This window comes from Mercenaria mercenaria, chromosome 8 (assembly GCF_021730395.1).
Source record: "Mercenaria mercenaria strain notata chromosome 8, MADL_Memer_1, whole genome shotgun sequence".
NCBI lineage: Eukaryota > Metazoa > Mollusca > Bivalvia > Venerida > Veneridae > Mercenaria > Mercenaria mercenaria.
In genome coordinates this window covers 35,512,087-35,526,971 of record NC_069368.1, presented here as the reverse complement: position 1 = coordinate 35,526,971, position 14,885 = coordinate 35,512,087, and the positions used below count along the sequence as shown (strand labels likewise).

Below are 14,885 nucleotides of genomic sequence, written 5' to 3'. Positions count from 1 at the left end.
TGCCAATTTATATGTGCTTGTAAAAAGTGCAATATAGAAACTAATTCAATCGCAATTCACCCGCTACATGACATATTAGGAGAAGAAGTTGAGATTTTCTGTAGCTTAAGTCCAGATATACAGTTAATAGAAAGGCTACCTGGTTTACCATAATTTTGCATGCAAGACAGTAAAAGGATTTCTTGCTTTAAAATGATTTTGAGACGACTACATTTTATGTTCAATGTATTAAATATTTAAATTTACAAATTGAATATTTAATTTAAATTTGCATAAAATGAACATTATCCGCGATGCATTAACTTTATGGCTTTCCCCAGAAAGATGCTTTCTTTTCGTTTCAGAAAGCATACTGATAAAGGAGAGATATCCATATAACTAAGTTACCATTAAAAGATATACATTTGTATTTTCATTTATTTTCATTCATGCCTCATATATCATGCAAAAATAATATTTATGTAGAAATGTAAATACCATCTTGCATAATCTGCTTATGTGTGTGAAGTCTAATTCAGTGCAATGCAATATAAATTCTGTATGTCTGTGAAAGATTTATATGTATATATACATCTTTTAATCACTTGCTAAATAATCGTGTACCATAGTTATATCTGTATATTTACCATGTTTGCCTTTATATTATATCATTTCTGCTTAGATTTATTGTATTCATATTATACATTGTATGTGTCTCTTCAAATTTTGCGGAAATAAAGAAATCTGATCTTCTGGTAGTGTCTCATCCTGTACTGTAAGAGGGGTGTCAGGTGGTAGGACGTAAATGATGTCTAGCTGTCGGTGGTTTAAGTGAGAAAATTGTGTCTATCGGGTAAATATGGCGCATTTTATTGACAAACCATCACTTTGCCAATTATGTGAGTTTTTCTTTTACTTTGGAAACATTGCATGTGTGCATTCTGTGACCACCCTATTTATCTCCTCCCGACAATTTACCCTGAGTCTGTACCTGGCACCGTAAAAACGTTATTGGACGTTTTATACGGAGATAAATACACGTGCTTCCATCCTCCTCAAGTCCACTTTTCCAACGATTTTTCAGTATCTTATGGGAACTTTAAAACAATTTGGTCTCTATTCGGGTCACACTGTTACTAGTATGATACCGTTCCAATATACAAGGAAAGTCATCATAGCCGAACCGATTTCAGTTGTGACTTTTTACATTTGCAAGCTAGCAGTTCATAAGACAATTTAACAAAGGATGATTTATTTTATTGTTGTTTTGAATTACATAAAATGTGCGTAAATGTATTTTACATTTATTTATTTATTTAATTATTATAGTCTCTTCACTGTACAGTACATCAATATACAACATAGGTTAAAGAAACAATAATACAATGTACAATGTCATTCATATATGAATTATAAGAGACTGAGATAAAATTGATTTCTACTATAAAAAGCCAGACAAAAGTTTTTTTAAAAAACATATTCATATTTACTTTTACTAGTATTACCACTAATTAAAATTCTATATTAACTATCTAAAATCTAGGAATTAGACATATAACTACTAAGACAGTGCCATTTAAAAGTTTAAAACAGTCTATTTATAATGAAAAGGAGATAGAACAATTGTTTACAGACTGTCCTAAATATCTACATTGGTACATATAAGACCATAATGTCAGTGTTATTGATACAGCTATTAAAAAGCTATCTGTTTTAAAATGTAAGTGCATGCTAAATGCAATCAGTAATTGTGAAAAGAGGCCCAGTGTTATAAGCACAAAACCCCCAACTGGGAAACGACACTTATATGTTTCCGACAGAACATCACGGTACGTGATGATCACAATTTACTATTCTAACGTGTAAATCACAATTACTGATTGCATTTAGCATGTACTTACATTTACGCACACTTTATGTAATTCAGTACAACACAATAAAATAAATCATCCTTTGTTAACTTATCTTATGGACTGCTAGGTTGCAAATATAAAACGTCACTGAAACTGAAACGGTTCGGATATTGAAATGTTTTGTGGTGACTTTCCTTGTACATTGGAATGGTATCATACTAGTAACTCTTACACAGTACAGAGTGACCCGAATAGAGACCAAATTGTTTCAAAGTTCCCCGTAAGATATTGAAATCGGCTTAAACAAGAAAAAATCGGCAATAAAAGGTTCTTGCACTTGTGCTTTGCCGTCGTAAGTAAGAAGCATTGGCTATCATAAATTTGGTCGAACTTGTACTGTTGTTTTTTTTTTTTTTTTACAAAAATCGTTGGAAAAGTTGACTTGAGCAGGACTTGAAATCGTTGGAAAAGTTGACTTGAGCAGGACTTGAACTATTTATCTCCATATATAACGTTCAATAACTTTTTACGGCGCCAGGTACAGACTCAGTGTAAATTGTCGGGAGGAGATAAATAGCGTGGTCTGCAATGTTTCCAAAGTAAAAGAAAAACCCCCATACTTGGCAAAATATTCGCCCTAGGGTGATGATTTGTCAACAAAATCCGCCATATTTACCCGATAGACACAATTTTTTCACTTAAACCACCGAAAGACACCATTTACGTCCTACCACCTGAGAGAGAGAGAGAGAGAGAGAGAGAGAGAGAGAGTTAAAATACGTTTTAAATGTCGAATTCCTTTAATACCAAAAGCACAATCAGTTATGATAAGGTGTATGTCTTACACGAAGTGGCCTCTGAGTGTTGTAAAATTCACTAGTTTGAAAGCTATTTGAAATGAAGAAAATTACATAAATACCAAACGATTGCAATACTGTCTTTATAACAAAGAAGTAACAAGTCTCTCCAAGGTTTCCGTAGTTCTAATATACAACTGCCTCAAATTTGCTCACTTCTTTTGGTGTTAACTGGTTGCCAGACATCGCTTATACACACAGAATGGGAATAAACGGGACAGGAGATGAGAAAATTCAATGAAAGTATGACAGTAAAATCACAACGATTACGGTAGTATCCAATCTATTTTATTTTAACATTTTGCAGACGGGTATAAATATTTTATCGTTGCCGCAGGCAAATATCTACTTAAACGTGTATTGGTGGCCAAATTATATCTTAGTATTGAAATTCAATTAAATCTATTCTTGCTTTCCTTGTTACAACTATACCATACATGACTGAGCGTTATTCGACCATTAAATTTAATCTTGAAAACCTCTAAATACGTTCTACTTAAACCAGTTCTGTTATAGCGGACTTAGGTGAGGGACGGTTCAGTGCCTCTAAGTTTTGAATACACACCAAAAAGTATAAAGGATTTTACTGCCCAAACCAAGGTAAATTCTTTGTTTATTTTTTTTTCAGGTAAATAAGTAAACAACGTTACGTTCATGGTTGATTATGATATAAAATCGTTAATGAGAACCCCACTGCATTGATGTACTTTTTCATAAGTTACTTCTGCTTTTTGAAGTCGATAAGGAGGTTTGGGAGGTGGAGGTAGGGGTATAATCAGTGTAGTCAATAAGGCGAGCTAGGTCGTGTGTGGAGGGGCGGGGCCGACGAAGGATCTTTTCACCTGTACACAGGTACACTTGTAAAGATCCGAGATGACTTGTTTGTATGTACATAAACAATGATGAATTGTGTTAGACAAATGCATATAACGTGGGATGAATATTGTGTCATCATAACTATAAGATGAGATGAGATTTTGAGTCGGCAAACATTTACAAATAACATAAGCTTTGAAGAGCCTTTTAACTGGTTTTATAACACGTGCATTAAAAAAAAGTAAAACGGTTACAATAAGAAATGACAATGTTATAGCTTCTGTGTACCTTTTTAGTTCAATTTCACCTGTAGATGCTTTATACAATCCATTTAAAGTCAATGTTTGATTGGAGGCTAAAAAAAGCAAATTCGTTTTGCTAACAATTATCAGGTCGGAGACTTTCCCTGGATTGAGAGAGTCTCTATAGATCCAGACACTGCCTCTCGTTTGAAAGACAAAACGTCTTTCGACCGAAAGACTGTATTTAGCTTAAGTGTTGAAAAAACATGAAATCATTATTAAAACAATCATTTCATTACAGTCGCATTATTTATTCATTGAAACAAATAGTTATTTCAAGTAAACTTTACAAGAAACACATAGTCATTCCCAAATAATTTTGATTTTGAAAATTTGATGAAAGAAAGATAATTGTCTGTATTTGAAATAAATTCGCGCATTCTAAAAAGAGTTTTAATTACTTTTTCATTGATTTTCATTGCTTAAGCTAATTTGAGTATTTCGATCGAATATATTTTATCTTTCGAACGAGAGACAATGTTTAGATCGAAAGAATGTTTCTCAATCCAGGGGAAGTCTCCAACCTTATTATGTTATATATTGCGACACTTCTGGACACTAGAGCCATTTTATATGGAATCAAGGGAGTCAATGACTGTTCAGTTTCGTGGCAAAATCTATCTTTTACATTTTACTCCTAACAACGTTTGATCAAGGAGTTCAGTTAGCCAATTTTATTATGGTCTGTAGCGCCTTTAATTATACGTAAGTTTTTTTTTTCTGTTTTAAGAGTCGAAAGGTAACGACAAGTGACAGAACAGGGGGAGGTAATTGAAAAAAAAATGCATTAATGTTGTCCTTTGATAACCAGATCATCGATGAAATAAGTTAAGAAATGCTTCTAGCGATCCATAGGTACCACTGGCACTTATGTTGAAAGCATTGAAATTGCTTCAAAAACATTTTTTTCTGTTGGTATCGCTACGTTTGTAGGTAAAAGGGATGTTAGTTTTTATCCTTATCACAATTATAGAAAAAAAAAGTCACGTGGTCAATGGAGTAGGTCGTGTTTATAAACAGCTCATGTAAAAATAATACAAAATGGTTATAAATGGATATAAATATGGTGTTTTATGAGGAGATTTAATTTCTGAAGTTGAGTGTTTTGTTGATATTTGACTGGAGTAATGAACATTTGTATCTATGGGGAGGAGACATGGAAATAAACGAAAGAAAAGTGAAGACAGTGCGAACAATGGAAATGACAATAAAGCGGGAAGATATTCAAATTCGCCAGAAGGGGTTAGTGTCAGTGAAATATTAAGTGAAACAAATTCTGTATTGTTTGACAGTAATGAGAGGTTAAATCTTACAAGTTTATTTGACCAAACAACGATAAGGGTCAATTCCGTAAGTACTTCTGAAACTACCCCACCCATTCAAGGTACACAAAGTATGTCAGAACCTACCCCACCCAACAAAGAAAAAATGTGTAATGAAGGAAATCCAACAAACGCAGACATTATGAAGTGTTTAAACAGAATTGACTCAAAATTAGCTGATATGGACTCACGATTAAAATCGCTGGAATCATTAGAGGCTAAAGTGGACAAATTTGAAAATGAGATGAAAAAGTTGTGGAATTATGTACACGATAAGCATAATCAGACTATAGAACGGGTAAAACAGGTGGAGGAAAAGGCTGAATGCAATGATTTCGCCATTGGTGTTGTGAACAGTAAGGTTGTGGAAATAGAGAAAGAGAGAGATGAATTGAAGGAGGAGATTGTGTATTTACAGTCACAATCCATGCGAAACAACCTTGTGTTTGGTAACATTAGAGAGGCCCCAACAGAGACACCGGCAGAAACCGAAATAAAATTAAGGAACTTTATAAAAACGGATCTGAAGGTAGACGAGAAAGTGGTGGATGCCATCCAGTTTGAGAGAGTTCATCGTATGGGAGGTAAATCGCCTGCCAATAAAGGGAGAAAAATCGTGGCAAAATTTTCGTTGTTTAAGGAGAGAGAGATGATAAGAAAGCAGTGGAAAGTTATACAGGGAACGGACTTTTTCATGCATGAGCAATTCCCGAAGGAAGTCAACGATAAGAGGCGTAAGCTGTTACCCCAACTTAAAGAGGCAAAAAAGAAGGGAAAGAAGGCATGGTTGGCGTACGATACTTTGTACATTGATGGAAGGCCGGTGAGAGAAGAAAAGTAGGGATTCGAGGAGGATGGGCTCAACATTTTATCGTGGAATGTAAATGGGTTAACGGTCGGTAAGAAAAATTCACCTGAATTCACAAGTTTGATTTCAAAAAACGACATAGTGTTTTTATATGAATCGTGGACCAGTAAAGATAGTGATATTGAACTCTCAGGCTATACTTCGCATAACTTTTACAGAAAATTCCAGAACAGGAACGCTAGAAGATGTAGCGGTGGTATTGTATTATATTATAAAGACCATTTAAAACCTGGTATTGAAATTGTAAGAACACACTATGATACTATAATTTGGTTAAAATTAGACAAGAACTTTTTTCATTTGGAAAATGATATATTTATTTGTGGAGTTTATATATGGGGAGAAGATTCACCCGCATATAACATATCCAATGTAGATTTATTCGATACTATTCAAAATGATGTACATGATTTTGAGAATTCAGGTTCTCTTTTTTTAACCGGAGATTGGAATAGCCGAGTGGGAGTAAAAGACGATTTTATTACAGTGGATGCTTATAATTGTTACACTGACGACGAGGATTATGTTCCCGATCAACCCATAAGCCGGGCCTCATTGGATAATGTATGTAATAGTTTTGGGACAAGATTGCTTGACCTTTGTAGAGCTACCACGTTACGCATTTGTAACGGTAGATTAGCACGTGATTATAATTGTGGTATGTTTACCTATGCCAGTACAAATGGGGCGTCCGTTATTGACCTACTGTTAGCGAGAGAAAAGGATTTCCCGCTATTGTGTGATTTTTACATAGACTCGTTTAACGAATACAGTGATCATGCCCCACTTTTGTTCTCATTGAGATGTAATGTTGTCACTGAGACGACAAAGTTTAAAAACTCAGTCAGCTATAAGTGGAACGAGAATTACAAGGAGGCATTTCGTTCTGGATTAATTGCAAAATTACCAGATTTTAATCATTTAACAAGATTTATAAATATTAATAATAGAGAATCCGTAAATGATGTATTAAACAACTTCACGAGTATTGTTCGAGAGGTTGCAGACCCATTATTTTTAAGCTCTTGTAAAAATAATTATAAAACTTGTTTTAATGAAAATTCTATAGTCAATCATGCAGAATGGTTTGACTTAGACTGTGTACAAGCGAGAAGGCGTTATTTAGATGCTTTGAATGTTTTTAACCGGCTTAAATCTAGTACCAGTAGGGAACAATTTTGTACGTTGAAAAAGAATTACAAAGATTTGTGTCGTAGAAAAAGAAATATTTTTGAAAAGAAAAAAATATTGGAAATAGGTCAAATGAAAAACGCAAAACCTAAAGAGTTTTGGAAATTTTTCAAACGTAAAAGTAGCAATCGAAATAACATCCCTTTAAATGATTTTAAACAATTTTTTGCAGAACTAGGTACAGATATGTTTCAATGTTACAATCAGGAAGCAGAGGATTTTTGCGAAGATTACGATTTTAATAATTTGGACTGTGACTGTGAAGAATTAAATCGGCGCATAACAGTAAATGAAATTATTACAGCTGTTAAGGGTCTTAAAAAAGAATCGGCTATGGGGAATGATTGTATTATGAATATGTATTTGATTGAAAGTATAGATATTTTGTCATCACATTTATGTGACATTTTTAACGCTATTTTGGATTCGGGCTATTTTCCGGATAAATGGACGGAGGGGATTATTATTCCCTTACACAAAAAGGGTGATGTTAATGACGTGAACAATTATAGAGGGATAACATTAGTTAGTTGTTTGTCTAAACTGTTTACTTCTATTTTGAATAAACGTATAGTATCCTTTTGTGAAAATAATAATGTAATATCGGATGCCCAATTTGGGTTCAGGAAAGGCCGTTCTACTATTGATGCTCTATTTATACTATTAAACACTGTACAAAAATACATTAATGAAAATAAGAGACTATATTGTGTATTTGTGGACATGAAAAAGTGCTTTGATACAATATACAGAAATGCATTATGGTTGAAATTATATAAAAATGGAATACAAGGTAAATTGTTAAGAATTATCAAAGATATGTATAAAAAGGTTAAATCTTGTGTAAGAAACTGTAATGAATATTCGGAATTTTTCGAATATGCAGTAGGCTTAAGACAAGGGGAGATAATGTCGCCGATTTTATTTTCTCTTTCGTGGAAGATCTGGAGTTATTTTTACAAGATGATATAAATTCTGGTTTAATTATCGACGATATAGTACTTATTTTATTATTATTTGCAGATGATATGGTAATAATAGGCAAAACACCACAGGAACTCCAGGACAAGTTAAATTTATTGTTTGATTATTGTAATATGTGGGGTTTAGAAGTAAATACATTGAAAACAAAGATTATGGTATTTAGAAAAAGGGGTGGATTAAAACATAATGAATGTTGGACATATAATGGGCAGAATATTGAAGTTGTAAATGATTTTAACTACCTAGGTACAGTTTTTAATTATACTGGAAATTTTACGAAAAACCAGGAATACTTGACGGGAAAGGCACTAAAGGCATTAAATGTTTTGTTAATAAATTGTAAGAAAATTAGATTGAAACCAAAAGTATTATGTCAGCTGTTTGATGCATTTGTCGGGTCTATATTGAACTATGCCGCAGAAATATGGGGAAATACGAAATCTAAGGAATTGGAAAGAATCCATTAAAATTTTGCAAAAAGCTGTTAAAAGTCAGAAATAATACATGTTCTATAGGGGTATATGGAGAATTGGGAAGATACCCTTTGTATATAAGTAGGTACCTTCGAATTGTAAAATATTGGTTTAAAATCTGTAATACAGATAACATTATTTTAAACAAGGTATATGTGCAATCACTAGAGGATTGTAATAAAGGGTATAAAAATTGGGTTTCAAATGTTAAAAAACTACTTTGTGATTATGGCTTTGCAAATGTTTGGTATGAACCAGATTCTGTAGATTATAATCACTTTATATGTATATTTAAACAGCGTGTTATTGACTGTTTCATACAAGGCTGGATTGTAAATAAGGAGTCAAGTAGTATGCTTGAATTGTATAATAATTGTAAAGTTATATTTGGTTACGAATTGTATTTAGATTTATTGCCGAGTACTTTAAGATTGTTTATTTCAAAACTAAGAATCTCAGCTCATGCTCTGAGAATCCATACTGGAAGATATGCTTACAACAGAATTCCAAAAAATGAAAGATACTGCCAGTGTTGTAATACGGTTGATCTGGAAGATGAATACCACTTTGTACTTGTATGTCCATGTTATATTGATTTAAGAAAAAGATTTATCAAAAAATATTATTTCGTTAGACCTAGTATGTTGAAGTTTATAGAACTGTTACAATCACAAAATAGAAATGTACTTTATAAATTAGCTCTATACTATAAAGGCGCTATGTTAATTAGAAGCAACATTATAAATATTACTTCTTGAACTACTCATACCGAGGTGGATTAGCCATCCTCACTTTAAACACAATATTGAGAAATGAGAATGTTATATAGCACAATTTACTTTTCAACTGACTGTGTGACTTTGTTAATATTTATGTATATATATAGTTGTATTTTGAACTTGATGATGTACTATGTACAAGTCATAATAAAACATATGTTCTGTTCTGTTCACAATTATAGCCCATTTAATTTACCAAACAGTCATAAAAACATATATATATATATGTATTGCAATATTCATACTTTAATACCTCAAGTTATTTTTAGTAAAAAGTACATGTTTGACAGTATAGCCAGCTATTCAAACAAATCTTTTGTCGAGTGAAAGGCCATTCGCTTTTTATTGAGATAAGTGGTAACACAAACTTGCTCACATACATATCTTTTGATCATGAGAATTTTAATACTCTGTAACATCTATCTGGCTGTCTCCCTGCCGCTGTTTGATACTGTTAATACACAGTATTCTGCTGCTCTAAATGTTACCCCTCCTTTGAAAGATTAAATATTTTTAATGAAAGTTCAGACGATCGAAAGGGTCTGTCATTCAATGACAAAATTATTAATCCACGCGTAACTCATTTTAATACGGATTTCTATCTTCTCTCTTTTTCTCAAAGTTAGAATTGAGATTTTTATAGACGGTTATTACCAAATAGATCAAACTTTCTACACGAACACTCACATGTATTGAAAGTATCTCCAAATCCGGAAGAGGTCCGTACCCTCGGATGCCGACGAGTGACAAGTTGTGTTTCACTGCGGGGGTCGGGGTGGGAGTCTTGGGTAAATTGGCTAGCTTTCTGTCGTTTTGCAGAACAGAGGTGTTGGATTCTGTTCTGCCACTGAAAACTCATGACGATTTACAAAGTGAACCTTTCAACTTTCAGATTTATGGCCCGCGGAGAGATTATGGTTCGTCGCTATAAATAATCTAAATTGGAAGATCAATGTAACTTAATTTATACGTATTTAGTAGATGGAGAAACAAAAGTACCACAATCGTGAATGGGGAAGATCGAGATGTGTTTTCATTCTGCAAATATTATATGGATAACACATAATTTAAAGATTTTTCAGTCAGTAAACTAATGTATGAAAACTGTTAAAATTACAGTTATACTCAATACCGCATTTAGAATGAAATGATTTACAGGCTGCATGCATAAATAAAGTTGATTTGTTATTTTCAGCCATTATGGATGACTTCGAAAAATAAATATGATCCAAACTGTCTAAAACTTAGCAGTTAGTTTTATATATACATGCATTAAGTAAAAGCATTGCTTTTGAGTTAAACTTTTATTTTAATAGATTAGTATTTTTTAGGATGAGCTTCATCCTTTATTGATATCTATTGGCGTGTAAACAAAGATAGTATATGAACGGCCTTTTCGAAAGCATGATTAAAAGCAAAGAGAGTTTAAAAAATGTGTCCCTCTACTTTATTAAGAAAATGTAACAGATGAGATGTTTCTGTAAATACAATTATTATTTAATTTGGGTGAATCAGGTACTTGTCAAGAAAACATGAACTGCCATGTTTTCTAAATTACTTGCCCTTGTCCGTACGTCTATTTCAGTCCGTCCGCCCGAATTTTGTCGTACAAATGTGACATAGAGTCATTAAACATAGTAAGGTTGTTATTCGGTATGTAAAGTTTTATTCGGGATTTCTTTGAGTCAGACCAAATGCACAAAGGGCCTAAAATTTGTATCACATGTACTTAGAGTCATGAAACAAGGATTGTTAGTTGTGTGCGTAGGGCTTTAATTGTTAGGGATGTTACTAAGACAGACCTTATATAGTTATAGCTCTTGACTCAGAAAAAATATGCATAAAAGGCTTAAAGTTAATGGATATTTGGTGTGTGTATGGGGATGGGGAGTCACTCCGTAAGACCAGAGTTATGGTCCTCAATATGCATCAAGGGTTTGTATTTTTTCTCACCTCAATATGCATCTAGGGTTTGAAATTTTCTCAAGAAGTATTTGACGTAGAGACATGAAACTTTACAGGACCTTTGTGAAGTTGTGCACCTTGGGTTTGATTTTGTATCACCCCACCACACTTTCCCCTCCTGCTCCAATCCTTCCTTAAAATATTTTACTCGATAAGTTCCTTTTTTCTTGTGTTTCTTGATGATGCTATGTAGTATCACTCCAGATTACTCACAGCCAAAACCCAGTGTAATATGGAAGTTAACAAGATGCATTGCAAGCTGGTAATGAATGTCGGTATAGTGATAGGAAATGGGGCACCAGTGTCCTATAGACATTGATATAGTTGTAGGCTTGTCTTAATGCAAATATTTCTAGTTTTCATGCCAATAACGAATTCCTATCTTGGCATCCCACATCACTGGCACCAGAACAGAAAGAAAATACCTCTGTACATGTTATACCTTACCCCTAGGTATTCTATAAGAACCATGGTCATGAACGGGAAAATTTACTAACGCGCATTTCATACTTAAAACACGCAGTTCGGTAAATGTGTACTATGGATATCAAACATGTGGTGATTTATCTTCCATTGTGTCCCTGTCACATTTCTTCAATACTTCTTATCTTAGAAAAACAACGCGTAGTTTCTAGTTATTTCAACGTTACACAAAAAAAACTTGCTTGAACTTCCCTGGTAGAGTTCCGTTCTAGATAACAAAACCATTCTGATTGGCTGATGTGAAAATGTATATAAATCGTCATTTTACTACACTTGTTCGCTAAAATGTGAAAATGCGGCAGAAATGTGCAAAATGAAAAAAATAAACAGAACAGATGCAGACCGATGTACGATTTCAAACTAAAGATCATATACAAGATGAATTTCATTCATCATTTCCAGTTTTACTGTAAAATTGTATTTTTTTTAAATTCTGTTTTTGTTTGTTTACATTTCGCCAAACATGTGCACACTGCCGTGACCTCTAGACCAGATGTTCATTAGGGAAGGCCAAGCAAGTTTTTTTCTCTGTAACGTTAACGAAAGCATAAAATATGTTGATTATCTCAGCAATATGGAATATTGAGACAAGGTGACTGGGTGCAAGATGGAAGATGAATTATCGCTTGTTAAATATACTAGGTACCCATTCACCGAACTTCGCGTTTAAGTTGAGAAATTTACGATTGAAACGGGTTAGTATATTTTCCCGTTCATGACCATGGTTCTTATAGGGTATAACATGTACAGAGGCATTTTCTTTCTGATCTGGCGCTAGTGTCCCACATACGCATCATGCACCCCTCACATGCTTTCTCCCTATTTAATATAATTCATTTTTAATGGGAAAGAGACCCGAAATTATGTAGGCTTTGACAAGTTTAGTTAAATTATTATCACAAAAATCTTGTAATAATATCATATAGTCTGTATATATAACTATAAATATTTAGATGTTTATGATGCGTGATCGTGCATCCAAAGCACATAATTATTATGCATCTATTTACAGGTAAACATATCTAGTAGTTTATTGTAAGTAGGAGTGTTTGCTTTCTGATGAATAAAAAGTATAGACAGTATAAACAACTTGTTACTTACAAGCCCACTGGTACTAGAATGAAAGTATGGTGCACATTTCATACCATGCCCTGTGTATAGTACAATTATAGGGACATATTGTTGGATAAATGACTGAATTCGATCGCGATTTTTTAAAATCTCGATTAAAAAATCGGCAAGCAAAATTATATGCATGATATATTATCAGATTTGTTCTTCGGCAAATAGACGCGTAATGTGGATGAATAACTGACTGTAGTGCATCCTTTTCAATACAAATATTCGCCTCGCCCAGTGATCGAACTGTTGACCTTTCGATTTAGAGTTTCATACTCTTCGAATCCCACTGAACTAACGGGGCGGGATCATCCGTTAAATAAGACGACATTTGAAAATGCTGATTTGCAACTGTCAAAAGTACATGATACCGATGTTTTTTTCCAAAATGATGATTTGCTAAATACAGTTTCTTTATTGATATTACAGTTGATATTCAACAGGGACCAATCCATGTCATTTGTAATCAATCAGTTGAAATAATGTGGCATATTACATAAAAATCATTTGATATTCGATAACTGAAGAAATTATTTAAATACCATAACTAAGGAAGGGACTTAAATTGTCTGTCAGGCAACTGAAAACTTGTTCTGTAAATTATGGTGAGTAAAGTGTAAGCTTTCCGTCCGTGTGTATGTCTGGATTAAATCATATGCAATAGAGGGTCAATAGGTCAAAAACATGACCAACGTTTTTTACCCTTACCTGAACAGCAAAGCTATAAAATGTCACCATTATAATCGGCATCAAGATTATATTTCAATATCAAAGTTTTTATTGCCGTTACATACACAAAGGTTTATGTTTTATGCGGATACCTTTCTTTCCACACTGCGTATAACGTTATGGACAGAATATACAGGTGAAACAGAGGACAAAATTCTATAGTTACCGTTGCAGTCTCCCGACCGTATACGAAATTTGCTTTTACCTTATTAAACCATTAGGTATACAGATAGTGGGGTTGGATGTTCAATCCCAGGGCAAGGCGTACGTTCCCCGTAACAATTTATCAGACATTGTGTCTGAAATCACCCGTCCTCGAGAAATTGATTGTTACTTTTGGAGGATAGGTTAGAGCTGGTGTAGAATCCAGGGAAAAATTTAATGTTAACTGCCTGTTGTTACATAACTGAAATACTGCTGAAAATGGTGTAAAACGCAAAACAAACAAAAACAGTTTTGATCCTTTTTTTTCAACAGAGAAAAATTTTGATGAAGATTTTGTAAGTAAGCTAGTACATGTATCTCATTTGACTTTTAATAAAACAAAATTTATTGGCCCTTACGTATTTATGGTTTTGTTTTGTTTTGTTGCTGTCGTCTGACCAAAGAGCTATAAAAATAATTTTTTGTTCTTTGGTCTGACAAATATCTTGCTATATACATAAAATGACATTTACGAACGGCAGGTACTTGCCTTTACCCGAACTGTTTATTTTTATTTCATGTGATATTCTTTTAAATGGGCACAATTTTTGAACGTAATTAAAATCATCAAAATTTGAGTAGAAACATATAAACGAAAGCATAATTTAGGGTTAGCTAAAATGTACATTTATTGTGGACAGTTTTTCACTGGGTCCTATCATTACAGTTTTCTTGTCTATAGCACAAAGTCGTCTTAAAGTTTGAAGTACATTTTTATATGTTTTCTATATGCACGTGTTCCTAACTTGACTTAAGAAATAAGACCGTAAAATGAAACTTAAAAGCGACTGTAAGAGCATAAGTAAACATTCTAGAATATGTTTTTATAATTTCATGATCAAACAAAACAAAACTTGTTCCTACTGTTTACACAGTTAGGATTTGACATGAATTTATTTTAAATTTATGTACACATGTACCTGTTTATGTATGCTGCTGTTTTATGGACATACTGTTCTTT

General features: G+C 33.3%; 1 protein-coding gene across 6 annotated transcripts in view; it reads left to right on the top strand.

The window, feature by feature from the left end:
* The first annotated feature begins 2,940 nt into the window (after positions 1-2,940).
* LOC123566586 (sodium-dependent proline transporter-like) overlaps positions 2,941-14,885 on the top strand; it is a 64,272-nt gene continuing 52,327 nt past the window's right edge. For 3 of the 6 annotated variants that reach the window (XM_045360838.2, XM_045360832.2, XM_045360836.2), the window contains exon 1: positions 3,114-3,289. The gene's annotated coding sequence lies outside the window, so the exon portion shown is untranslated. Of the gene's footprint in view, positions 2,961-3,109; positions 3,290-14,885 lie in introns of those variants that run through there. The other 3 variants (XM_045360834.2, XM_045360835.2, XM_045360837.2) reach the window with 3 other exon arrangements.